This window comes from Canis lupus, chromosome 6 (genome assembly GCF_003254725.2).
Source record: "Canis lupus dingo isolate Sandy chromosome 6, ASM325472v2, whole genome shotgun sequence".
NCBI classification, from domain to species: domain Eukaryota; kingdom Metazoa; phylum Chordata; class Mammalia; order Carnivora; family Canidae; genus Canis; species Canis lupus.
In genome coordinates this window covers 51,485,971-51,499,765 of record NC_064248.1, presented here as the reverse complement: position 1 = coordinate 51,499,765, position 13,795 = coordinate 51,485,971, and the positions used below count along the sequence as shown (strand labels likewise).

General features: G+C 35.1%; 1 long non-coding RNA gene across 6 annotated transcripts in view; it reads left to right on the top strand.

Annotated features, from left to right (window-relative positions):
- The window catches only part of LOC112640801 (uncharacterized), a 184,068-nt gene that overhangs the window by 164,876 nt on the left and 5,397 nt on the right, over positions 1-13,795 (top strand). For all 6 annotated transcript variants that reach the window (XR_007411433.1, XR_004816952.2, XR_004816948.2 and 3 more), the window contains one exon: positions 12,666-12,759. This is a non-coding gene — a long non-coding RNA (uncharacterized LOC112640801). The remainder of the gene's footprint in view (positions 1-12,665; positions 12,760-13,795) is intronic.

Below are 13,795 nucleotides of genomic sequence, written 5' to 3'. Positions count from 1 at the left end.
TACTGCAAGAGTGATTACATATGGCCCCAATGTCTATATTGACCTGTTTTCTTCAGTTTTATGTATTACAAGCAGATATTTTTTTGTTTCTGTTTTTGAACATTTATGTGTAGAATGTTTTACTTGTCATAGTAGTTTTTCTTTTCCTTATGTTGGCACTTTTGGTGTATTTCTAGCCTCTCTAAATCCTCAAAAGGGGAAACAGGAGAGATAAAAGGAACATTTCTAACTTCATGTTTCATAATTATACTCTGAACTCAGGAATGGAAGTCATGGTCGCACCACCAGAGAGTTGCTTATCAAGCACATAAGATTAGGGAGTCTCAGAGAAGAATGTACCCATTAATTGCAGATAAAAAAATAAGAGATCATTTTCTTAATTATATGGAAATGTAGTAAGGAAAAATAATCTAGAAAAAAAGACCAAAAAATGTATTTCTGTACTAAGTAGCAGAAAAAAGAAAACTTCAATTAGCAGTTTATTTTCACACCTATACAAAAATTCAAAGAATATTATCCATACCAAAATGATTTGATTCATTATTTTTTCAGTGAATTGAAAAACTATTTCTTTTTTCCCTAAGTGAACTGACCAAATATATGATAATTTCTCGTGGACTTTGACAATGTATGATGTCAGTAATGCCAACAATTTTTTAAACTTAATACTGAACTCAGAGCATTCTCTGAATTTCTCATTAAGTATGAAAGTTCATGTTTATTTCCTAAGTATCTTCTTAAAGATACTCTTAGAAACAGAGCCAAATATCTCTTAGGAAAAAATAATTTATTTCTTTGACTTTACCAAAAACACTTTTTTCAAAATTTTTTGTCATTGTTCCTATTCTTAACTTAGGGGAAAACTCTACACTATTAAGTACTGTATATACTACAATATACAGTTTACAATTTACAATACAATACACTGTACAATATACAGTGTACAATTTACAATATAAATGCAAACACACCAATCAAGCTCCATAAGAAAGCTCCTAAATTACATAATAAACAAGTTGCTCTTTTTCTGCCACAAATGGCCACTTCTCTTTGTCCAAACAGGCACACCTCAAAGATATTGCTAATTTGATTCCAGACCACCTCAATAAAATGAATATCACAATAAGGCACAATAAGGCAAGTCAAATGAAAGTTTTGGTTTCGCAATGCATACTAAAGTTATCTTAAAAGAAAAGTTATGTTTACATTTCACTGTGATCTATTAAGTGTCCAGTAGCATTATATCTTTAAAAAACAATGTACATATCTTAATTTAAAAATATTTTCTTGCTAAAAAATATTAACCATCATCAGAGCTTTCAGTGAGTCATAATCTTTCTGCTGGTGGAGGGGCTTGCCTCGATGCTGATGGCTGCTGACTGACCAGTACTGGTGGCTGCGGAAGGTTGAGGTGGCTGTAGCAATTTCTTAAAATAAGACAGCAATGAAGTTTGATGCACCAATTTAGTCTTCTTTTCATAAACGATTTCTCTGTAGCATATGATGCTTTTTGCTAGCATTTTACCCACAGCAGAACTTCTTTTAAAACTGTAGTCAGTCCTCTCAGACTCTGCCACTGCTTTATTAACTAAGTGTATGAAATATTCTAACTCCTTTGTTGTCATTTCAACAGTCTTCACAGCATCTTCACCAGGAGTAGTTTCCAGCTCAAGAAACCACTGTCTTTTCTCATCCGAAAGAAGCACTCCGCCTCCATAAAAGTTTGATCATGATATTGCAGCCATCCAGTCACATGTCCAGGCTCTACTTCTACTTCTAGTTCTCTGTTTCCACCACATCTGCAGTTACTGCCTCCACTGAAGTCCTGAACCCCTCCAGGTCATCCATGAGGGTGGGAATCAACTTACTCCAAACTCCTATTCATGTTGATATTGTGACCTCTTCTCTTGAATCATGAACGTTCTTAATGACATCTAGAATCATGAATCCTTCCCAGAAGGTTTTCAGTTGACTTTGCTCAGGTCCCTCAAAGGAAAAAATATCTGTGGCAGCTATAGCCTTACAAACTATGTTTTTTAAATAAGACTTGAAAGTCAAAATTACTCCTTGATTCATGGGCTGCAGAATAAATGTTGTGTTAGCAGGCATAAAAACAACATTAATCCCATTGTAATTCTCCATCAGAGCTCTTGGATGACCAGGTACAAAATATGAATATTTTGAAAGGAATCTTTTTTTTTCTTTCCCTGAGTAAGAGGTCTCTACAATGGGCTTAAAATATTCAGGAAACTGGGCAGCCCTGGTGGCTTAGCGGTTTAGCACCTTCTTCAGCCCAGGGTGTGATCCTGGAGACCCAGGATCGAGTCCCGTGTTGGGCTCCCTGCATAGAGCCTGCTTCTCCCCCTGCCTCTCTATCTCTCTCTCCCTGTTACTAATAAATAAATAAAATCTTAAAAATAAAGAGAAAATATTCAGTAAACCATATTGTAACCAGAATACACCGTCATCCAGGCTTTATTTGTTCCATTTATAGAGAGCAGGCAAAGTGGATTTAGCATTATTCTTGAAGGCCCTAGGATTTTTGGAGTGGTCAGGGAACATCGGCTTCGGCTTCAAGTTACCAGCTGCACTAGCCCCAAAGTTAGCTACTTCTTTCAAGCTTTCAAGCCAGACATTGACTTCTCTCTGGCAATGAAAATCCTACAGAGCATCTTCTTCCATTAGAAGACTGGTTTATCTCCATTGGAAATCTATCGCTGAGTGTAGTCACCTTCATGAATTATCTTAGCTAGATCTTCTGATAATTTGCGGCAACTTCTCCATCAGTACTTGCTGCTTCACCTTGCACATTTATTTTATGGAGATGGCTTCTTAAGGCTCACAAACCAACCTCTTGCTGCTAGCTTCCAGCTTTTCTTCTGCAGCTTCCTCACCTCTCAGCCTTCACAGAATTGCAGAGTTAGGGTCTTGTGCTGGATTAGGCTTTGGCTTAAGGGAATGTTGTGGCTAATTTGATTTTCTGTTAAGATCACTAGAACTTTCTCCATACCAGCACCAAGAATGTTTTGTTTTCTGATCATTTGAGTGTTCACCAAAGTAGTTGCTTTTAATTTCCTTCAAGAACTTTTCTTTTGCTTCACAACTTGGCTTACTGGCATAAGAGGCCTAGTTTTTGGTCTGTCTTGGCTTTTGATATGCCTTTCTCCCTAAGCTTCATCATTGCTAACTTTTGATTTGAGAGACATATGATTCTTCCTTTCATTTGAATGTTTAGAGGCATTCATTGTAGGATTATCAATTGGCCTAATTTCAATATTGTGTGTCTCAGGGAACAGGGAGGCCCAAGCTGAGAGAGACAGGGGAACAACTGGTCAGGTGGAGCAGTCAGAGCACACACAACATTTATCAGTTAAGTTCTCTGTCTTATATGGGCACAGTTCGTGATGCCCCAAAAACAATTACAATAATGACATCAAAGATCACTCACTGATAACAGATCACCATAATAAATATAAATAAAAGTTTAAAATATTGGAAGAATTACTAAAATATGACCTAGAAATGCAAAGTGAGCAAATGCTTTTGGAAAAAATGATGCCCACAGACTTGCTCAACACAAGTTTATCATACACCTTCAATTTGTAGAAACTGTGATATCTGCAAAGCACAATAAAGCAAAACACAAAAGCAAGGTATGCCTGCAGTGTTATAACAGTAACTGATGGGTATGACCTGAAAAAAATAGGCTCTCTTTGATAAGTATTTTTACTCTTTAAACAGGAGTCTTAATTGTTTATAAAGAGTTAATCATTCTACAGTTACATATTTGACATATTTCACATGTTCAAAATTACTATAACAAGACTGACTATTGCTTCAAACAAAACAATCCTTTTAGGGAAAAGTGGTAAAAAATCTGTTTTAAAATCAATAGAGTTTAGTTGCTATTAAATTAATGATATAAAGGAAAATAAGCTGATTTTGATTACACATTTAATGTTAATTCAAGTGCCTCTTGATATCTCCTCAAATTAATTTAAGCTATAAAATTGCCTGTTGACAATCCATTTTTATAAATCTCTTGTCAAGAGAGATTTGCATTATCCACAATTTAGTTCTAGTTTTTATTTAAACAATAAAAAATTGTCTTTAGAATATTATTGTCATTTCTAGTTAGATTTAGCAATATATCTTAGCAACTTACTTGCACGATTTCTTCCTGAATCGTATTCCCTCTTTATGGATTAATTTGTTTTTTAATGAGGTACATCCTTTGGTATTTCTTCCAAGTGAGGGTCAGAAACTATAATTCCTTGTGTGTCCTTAAACTTTTTCATTCTACCCTCTCTCTTAAATGATTATCTTTACTTTGAATGTTATTTTCTCAGCACTTTGAACTTTTACCCTATACTCTTCCAGCCTCTCCTAAAGCTGATAAGGTCAGGCTGACTCTTCCTTTGTAAATGAAGAGCTTATTTCTCTTTTATCTCTGGTTCCTTCTAAGATTTTCATTTGTCCCCTGATGTTCTGCAATCCCACTGTAAAGCAAGTAGGTATAATTTGTTTCATTTTTATGTAACTTCTTAATATGAGGACTCATCCCTTTCTTCAGTTCAAGAAGTTTTTCTGCCATCTTTTCAAATATTTCCTCTTCCTATGAACACCATTCTTTGTTACTGAAACTCTTATTTGATGTATATTAGAGCTTCTTGATTTTGCTTTCTCCATGTCTCTTAAATTTCCTTTTATGTCTTTATTTTCTTTCTCTTTCTGTGCTACATTTTGCACACTTCAGTCTTCCTACTCAGTCATTGTTTCTTCATTTATGTGTGGTCCATATAGTATCTATTATTGTTTTATTTCAATGATTAGCTTGCTTTATTTGAAAGCTCTTTTTTGGCTTATACTCGTGGAAACAGAGAACTCAGGATTCTATACTAAGTCTTGAAGAAATAATGGTATAATATTGAGATTGTGTTTCCAGAAAGGAAAATCCTATGATCATGTTACAAGATGCATGAGAGAAAAGATGTTCCATCATCTTAGTAACTCTAGTACCTAGCAAACAGCCTGGTGAATTGCATATCTCCAAGTACATATTTTCAATAATGAATTAAATGCAAACCGACTAAGTGTTAAACTGAACAGTAGTATACCCTAGAATCTTTACTATTTGTCAATAGTTCAAGTACAATGATTCACAAACCAGGGTTATGTATAAACGCCTTGGGTGAACATTAAAATGCAGATTCACAGGCCTCACCACATAGCTTCTGATTCAGTAAGTCTTGAAAAAGATCTAGAAATCTGTATTTTCACAACATGTGTGAGTTTGGTTTTGGAAGCATGAGAAACACCTTGAAAGAAGCATTGCCTGAGTGTGATCAGATTTAGGAGTGGTATTGATAGATACCACTACCTAGATTTTGTGAGTTAGTCAGCAGAGGGGACAGTGGAAACTGACAGGAAAGAAACACTTTGGAATGAAGAAGCAAAAGCTGAATGACTGGAGAAAAGCTTGAGAAAAGCTGATCCTGGCTTTATCGAGTATCATACCAAAGCTAGATCATTTTTAAAAATATGTATTTAATGACTGAGTTTTGTTTGCTCTAGTAAGAAGCATTTTACAGCATACCTGTGTTTTGTTTTGTTTTGATTTTTCATATAGTTTCCTTTATTAATTGAGACCATTTTGAAATAGGTAAAAAAGGTTAATATTGGGCCTTTTTCTTTTTTGTTTAATTTTTTAAATTTAAATTCGATTTGCCAACACATAGTATAAAACCCAGTGCTTATCACAACAAGTGCCCTCCTTAGTGCTTGTCACCCAGTTACTCCATCCGGGCCTGTTTTCTTGTGGATTTATTTCTTTTAAAGGCTTTGCATTGAATTTTGTAGCATGATAGAATGATAATGTAATGTAATTTAGCTTAATATCTATTTTGTGTTAGATGACAGTTTTATTAAGCAGAACCAATAATCATCGTTATTCAGAGTCATAACGACCCATTATAAATGGTCTCATTTTTTTAACTTTAATTTTACCTCTTAGAGTATGCCTTTGTAGAATTGCTAAAATGGTTACACTTGGTTTCTTTTATAAATATAATTTTAACAATCACTATGGAAACATAAGTCATCTAGCAGTTAAGTACCACTATTCTATATATTTGATACAAAACTATTTTAGTATCTTGGTTTCTGTTAATTAAACTTTCAGATGAGCAAATTTCAGGAAATTAAATTACCATCCTTCATGTGTTGTAGCCTTAAAATTGAGATGAATAGCCTTTTCTTTCTGGGATGGTGCCTTTCTGACCCCTGTGTTTATTAGAGTACGAATTAGCAGTGAGATTAGACAGAAAAGTACTCATCCTCAGCAGCCTTCAGAATAACTGGATATACAATACCCTCTTTAAAAATACTAACAAACTGGGACGCCTGGGTGGCTCAAAGGCTGATCCCTTTGCTTTTGGCTCACACCCTGAGCCACACCCTGATCAAGTCCTGCATTGGGTTCCTTGCATGGAGCCTGCTTCTCCCTCTGCCTGTGTCTCTGCCTCTCTCTCTCTGTGTCTGTCATGAATAAATAAATAAAATCTTTTTAAAAATTAACATACTAAGGTAGTTTTCGTGTTTATTAGGCATTTTAGATTAAAGCGAATAAATTTAGGCAATAATCAGAGTATTTTCAGGCCCAACAATTGTACTGACAGGAATTTGGAGAGAAGAGAGAATGAAGTTATTTAGGTCATGGGTACTTCAGAGCAAAGAGGACATTAGAAGTTCTTCAATTTTAAGGATGTTTTATACAACATCAAATATCCATTTAATGTTCTATAGTTTGCAGAGCATCCTCACTTGCGTCCTTTCACATAGGCCTAAACCCTCAGAGGAAGATCATTATTATTCTGAATTTACACCATGGGTACTAAGTGCCAGAGAAATTAACTCACGCCCAAGCCAGTTACCTAGTTCTAGTAGAGGGAAAGCTTATCCTTTTTTTCCACAACATCAGAGTCTTGACAGTCAGAGCACATCCCAAAGGCTCTGGATGTATGGGAAGGAGACAAAAGGTCAAAAAAGTTCAAAAAATGAAGGGTGAAGGTCATCTTAAATACAAACTTTACCAGCTTTATATTATTGTCCAGGGACCAGCATGCAACAATTGCTTAGAATTCAAGGAAAGCCAACCCTTTCAGCTTCTGTCATGGGCACTCTAGGTGGCTCCTGTTGCTTTTGAGTAATAATTCTATTTCATCTATACATGATTAAATATATCTTTCTTCTATAAAATTTGTGGCTGGATGAACTAAAGATGTATTTTCAAGCATTCAAGGATGTGTAAGAAGAAATCAGATCTGTTCACAGATGCAAACACATTATAACCAATGATGCCATTATGATATTTTATATTTTACTTTATATTATTCATTTATTTATTGAATAAATAATCAGTAAATGCCAGAACTGCATTATACACTGGGTTCATAGAGAAAAAAACAGTCTCTGACCTTATAAAGTTCATCCTCTAATTGAGGCAAAAGGCATTTACAATACAACATGGTCAAGTAATAAAATAGAATTCATTGGAGATCATGGTGGTACAGAGAAAGAAACTTTAAATCAACCTTCCAATAACTTTTTGAACGATTGTTTCACTGATTCATTTACATGCATATCAGTGATTGAAAGTTTGCCTGTATATATATAGGTATGTAGTATGTAACTTTGCTCTTGCAGAGTTGCCACAGAATTTGTCAATAAAATAATGTTCCCAAGTTTGTTGAAACAGAAAAACCTCACAGAGAATGGCAAATTAGAATTGCTTTGATTGAGCTTGGAGCATGTGGTTTAATATAAGAGATATTGGGCTGTCTGTATTAATCGGGGTCTTGATAAGCCACGCTGATAGCATTTCGGAAAGTCTTGGTAAAGTAATGAAAGAAATGCTTTTATTTTTAGCCTCACAGATGTTTGGTTTCTGGGTTATAATCATCTCTTAAAACGTTAGAATCACTGGAATTTTGTGACTACCCAAGAATTCTGCCAATTTAGCAAAGTCTTTAAGATAAAGCTACACACACACACACACACACACACACACAACCTGAGAAAATAGGGCATTTCTGTCAATATGTCCTGTGTCTATAAAGCTCTTGGTCATAATTATTGATATCTGAGATCCATGTTCTTCACTTGGGTTATTAGGTCAATTCATTATATCTATCGGATAGTATAAATAATGCAAATGACATAAGTCTTATCAAGTTGGTTGGTTATACTTACCTTATCTTTAATAAAAACAATTATGGAGTTTGGCATAACTCTTTGTAGTCAAATTCTGAATGAAGCCTTCACTATTTTCGACCCTGGGTAAGTTTTTTTATCTCACAATTTAGTTTCTTATCTAGAAAACGAGGATATAACAACTACCTCATATTTCTATTGTGAGGATCAAACATAACGTATTACATTAGGAACTGGGATGACATGTGGCACAGGGTAGTTCTTGAATATCAGTGATGCTCTTCCTTATGCTTGGCTATAAAACCTGTGCTGGATTATGCTATTGCCATTTAAACACATCTTCTTACAACATTCCATCAGAGGCATCAAGTCAAAAAATTTAGTTTTTTATTTTGTGAGGACATCAAGCTCTCCAGCCAGTGATTGAGTGACCCACATGAGCCAACCACTCAAAATATTACTTGGCTTGCATTTTCCCACCAAAAAAGGTTGAGACATACCAAGCATTTTTCTCTTACTTTCTCATAGTTCTAATGTTAAGTGATGCCTGGCACTCTGTTATAATACACATGCTGAAGTATATACAGTGAGGAAGAATTGGGGATGCTATCTAAAATTCATCAGGGTTTAACAAATACCATTTTTAAACACTGGATTAAATATAGATGCATTTTTGATACCATATGGATAGTTAAGCTTAGTTGGTCAGAACTTGGTGCTAATATGTCAGGTTAGGGTATTCAATCTCCCCTATGCACTAATTACAATCTGATTGATTTTTCACTCACTGGGTTTTTGTTTTGTTTTGTTTTGTTCTGGGCTCACTGACTGCAGCTGTAACTTCAACTTGCCAATGTACACCATTGCTCACAAGAGGACCAGATGAGAGAGTGTGAATGAATTTATTGCCAACCCTTTCTTACTCCAAAAACAAAACAATTTTGTAGATTTGTTACTGATGGGTCATAGCACCATCATCATATACAAGTAACAGCATTTCAAATGGCACTATTTTCAGTGTAAATGATAATAGAGATCACGAGGAGACAGTATAAATTACCTTGGGCCATTGTCTTTTTTATAGATTAAAGTACAATTATGTTTTCCACTGATTTACATTCTGACATCTTAGTTAATTATGTTATTTGCTTCTTTTATGCTTATTCTCCCCTTAGATCTGGTTTAACTATTCTTTTCTTTAGTGTTCTTTCCCTTGTTAGATTGTTTATTTTCTCTGAGTAGCAGACTACCTTTTTTTAATTATTATTATAAGAATGCTAAGTATTTACCTAATTACCCTTTAGAGAACATTGGAAGACAATGCCGTTGATCAAATGGATGAATACTGGAAAGGGATTACTGAAAAATGTATTATTTCTTGAAGTCTCAGCGCTGTTATTTTTCTTACCTTCATATATTTTTTCCTCTAGGTTACTATTTTTTTCATGATAGTTTTCAAGCTTACAGCTGGTAAATTTTTTTTCCTGTTTGAAAAAATATCCCAGGAGTGTGAAAGTGCTCAGATAAATATCTGTTAAAAAACTCAACATTTTGAGAACCTATTCATTCATTTTTTTTTTTTAGAATGGAAAAGCACCTAATTCAGTGGTTATTTTTACATTATCAACTTCGGTTCATATCAAAGTTTAAAAAATTTCAAATCAAATCTTATGTCAACCCCAAAATTGAATAACTGATAAAAGAGTACAAATCCAATACAAATAATCAGACAGAGAAAAAGTTCATTGATTCTTTTAAGGAGTCAACTAGCCATCCATCAAACAATTATTGAGATCCTAAATTTTATGTGCCCAGGATTTCTGTAGATACAAAGGTGAAAAAACATAGTAAATCCCAACCAAAAACACATTCTTTTATCAGAAAGGCAAATGATATGAATACGTAAATAAATTAGCACCAATACAACGTAGTCAGATCTATCTAGCCCAGTGGCTAATCCAATCTGGCAGATAATTAAACTTGGAATGCATTCTGATTGTTCCAAGCAATTATTATTATTATTATTATTATTATTATTATTATTGTATTAACTTTTGTATTGGGTTGGTGATCTTTAAATCGGTTTAATTCTTTATGCACATATTATCCAGGAGTAGGATGAATAATAGAATTTGATGAATTATAGAATAAAGGGTCATGTGGGATTAAACATTTGTAAAAAGTAATTTGAAAAGTGGAATTCATTCCTAAAATGGAGAAGTGACTGCAAAATTAGGAACATGTTCGCGGAAACTCAATAGCATAAGCCCAGCATTGACAATCTGATTCACGGCTCTCTTACTATCTATTCACATTGTTCCTTTAGGGGAAATTTGACAATGATGTCTCACAAATGTGTTGCCACTTTCAAAGCTTCTTACTAGCATTTTAGCAAAGTGGAAAGCGGTTCTGGCATTTTGGATAAATGTTCCTCAAATCTTCCCTGCCAGACATCTCATTAAATAGAAAGCCTCAATAGAGTAATATGGAAAAGCAATTTTAAATAGAACTTTGATTCACAACATGGTGATTTTTGTAAATAATATTCTGGGAAGTATTCAGTGCTTTTTATGGATTTAATTTTACTGTTGGAGTTGTATGCCTCTTCTCATCTACTGTGACCAGTAATATCACCCAGCCACCTATCATTTCTTTTCAAAGAGAATAGACTCTAAATAAATGTTTAAAACTTTTCCATAATTAACAGAAGACTATGCAAGAAATCACTATTTCTGAAAGGATTATTTACTTATTATGTTCTCACATACATATTCTCTAAAACATTAAATGCATCTCCTCCTCCCTAAGGGGATGATACTTTTTAATAGTGTCATTATAGCCCTTCTTTTAAATACTATGCTATTTTAATTGTCTGTATAGTTGTGATTTTCTTGCTAAAAGTTGATGCCTGCAAACAGAGATTTTCATTGTATACACCTTTGTATCTCCAATCTGGCCACAAACTTTTTTAAGTACTTAATATTTTGGTGAACGGCATGATTTATCAATGTTTAATGCTTGTTAATATCCACTATTTTTAAAAAATAAATATGTTGGGCAGCCCGGGTGGCTCAGCGGTTTAGCGCCGCCTTCAGCCCAGGGCGTGATCCTGGAGACCTGGGATCCATTCTGGCATCAGGCTCCCTGCATGGAGCCTCTGCCTATGTTTCTGCTTCTCTCTCTCTCTCATGAATAAAGAAATAAAATCTCAAAAATTAAATAAGTATGTCTTTTTTAAGATTTTATTTCTTTATTCATGAGAGACAGAGAGAGAGAGAGAGAGAGAGAGAGAGAGGCAGAGACATAGGCAGAGGGAGCAGCAGGCTCCATGCAGGAAGCTCAATGTGGGACTCAATCCCAGGACTCCAGGATCACGCCCTGAGCCAAAGGCAGACGCTCAACTGCTGAGCCGCCCTGGCATCCCTAAATATGGCTTTCAGTGTGATATGTTGTCTTTGTCCAATATCTGTATTTGCTAAAATTCATTGAAACAATCCTGTGCAACCCTCCTCTCTGGATTGCCTTTGTCCTGGTATATATATATTCTCATCCTCTCTTGGTTGGCTACAGACATAGCCTTCTTAGTATTTACTTGACACAAGTCCAATATCACCACACCATCCTATGTCTACCTTTACTCCCAGAGTGGTATTTTCAACACTTAAACCTGACTATGTCATTCTCACGCTTCAGAACCCTTCAGGACCTGCACTTCACTCCACAGTGAATCTAGATTCCGTGTTATTTTACCAAGACTTAGTTCGAGGAATATGAGTGGAGCTCCAGCTTTTCATTTTTTTCCCCCGAGGTGCCTCATATATAATACCCATTAAATATCATTGAATAAATGCTGCATGACTGAATAAATTAATATGGCCATTGTAGTTCGCTTGTGCAAAATTTGGGCAGGTGAGTTAGTTCATAGAAGTTTGTAATGGAGCTCTGATAATGGGGACAGATGCTTTAGGAAAGCATCTGTCTGTTCATAAAAATGATCTGAGGTATGTTTTTAAAATAAAGATTTCTGGAGTCTGAATTTCCAAAGGAAACTTGAGAATCTTAATTTTTGTAAAAATAATTGTGCTAAACGATTTTCATGTTCAGATAGGTTTGAGAAAGATCTCTTAGAGAGGCAGTTAATGTCTGGATGCTCAATCCCTATTCAGTGTGGCAAGCTGGCCTTTCGACTCTAAATTCATTTACTTCCACAAAGTCTGGGATACTATGATTCTAGTAGAGATCAGCTTTTACATGTGAAGAGGTAGGTGATTGACTTGAGATTTACCTGAATGCAGATAGGAAGAGTTTGGGGACAAATGACTGCATCCAAGAATTACCGGATCTAGAGAATTTTGACCAGTTTGTACTAGTCAATATACTAGTTATGTATGTACTAATATGACTATTTTTGACTAGTTACCTACATATCTAATATGTATGTGGTAAAATTATAGGTTTTGGCAAGATAGCAGTAACAACACACACAATCTCAGCGTTCTTTCAGCTAATGTGTCCCAACTCACCATGCTTATCTCCAGAACTCTCCAGGTAAGTATTATTTTCCTAGTCACCTGGCTCTTAGGCAAATTGAAAATGATCATCGCCAAACAGCCATTATTTTCCTTGTTAAAAACAAGTGTCCACAGGGTACTTGGGTAGCTGAGGGGGTTAGGTGTTTGCCTTCAGGTCAGGTCATGATCCCAGGGTCCTGGGATTGAGCCTTGCATTGGGCTCTCTGCTCAGCAGAGAGTTTGCTTCTCCCTCTCCCTCTGCTGCTCCCCCTGCTTGCGCGCGCGCTCTCTCTCTCTCAAATAAATAAAATATTAAAAAAAAATAAGTGTCCAAGTGTTTTGGTCTGACTGAAAACTCCAAATGGGTTCCCATGTCCTCTGAAGGTATTATGGTTGAGTTCAGATTATAAGGCACCACTTCTCATCTTTTGGAACCTGTTTATATCCTGATGAGTAAGTCATTCTAGGCCTACCCCTGAGTGACCACTAAGTGTCCTATCATTTGAAGTGAAAATGCATTGTATTTTTTATTTTTATTTTTTCTTCTCTAGTTTAAAAGGTTATTATCTCAACCAATACAGGAATTAAGTATAAAGACACAATAGTACATAGATATGTACATTTTGTATAAGTTACAGGAAGCACAAAAAATTATCTTATCTAGGGCTGCCATATTTTTCTAGAAAATAGTTGGTAAAGAATTAAACCAAATACTCACTTTTCTACCTCTGGAATCCTCATAGAATGACAAGAACTATCGGTATCATTTGGGAAATCATGAATCAGTTTATAATGTATTCCACAAACACTGATTATAACAATCATATTAGATCTATTTCCACATACTGCAATCTCCACGCCAGGTGTAGTGTACAGTATCTAGATAGTACATGGAATAATTATGAATCCTTTACTTAAAACCCAGTCCTTAACCATGGGTATTCATCAATCTGGATTTTAAACCTTGACATTTACATCTACGATAATAATGTCTATGGTGATAGAGTTGGGACCCTTGGGATCTCATTCATTAGGATTTTGCCTTTCCTCTGAGAGAAATCTTTTAAGAATGT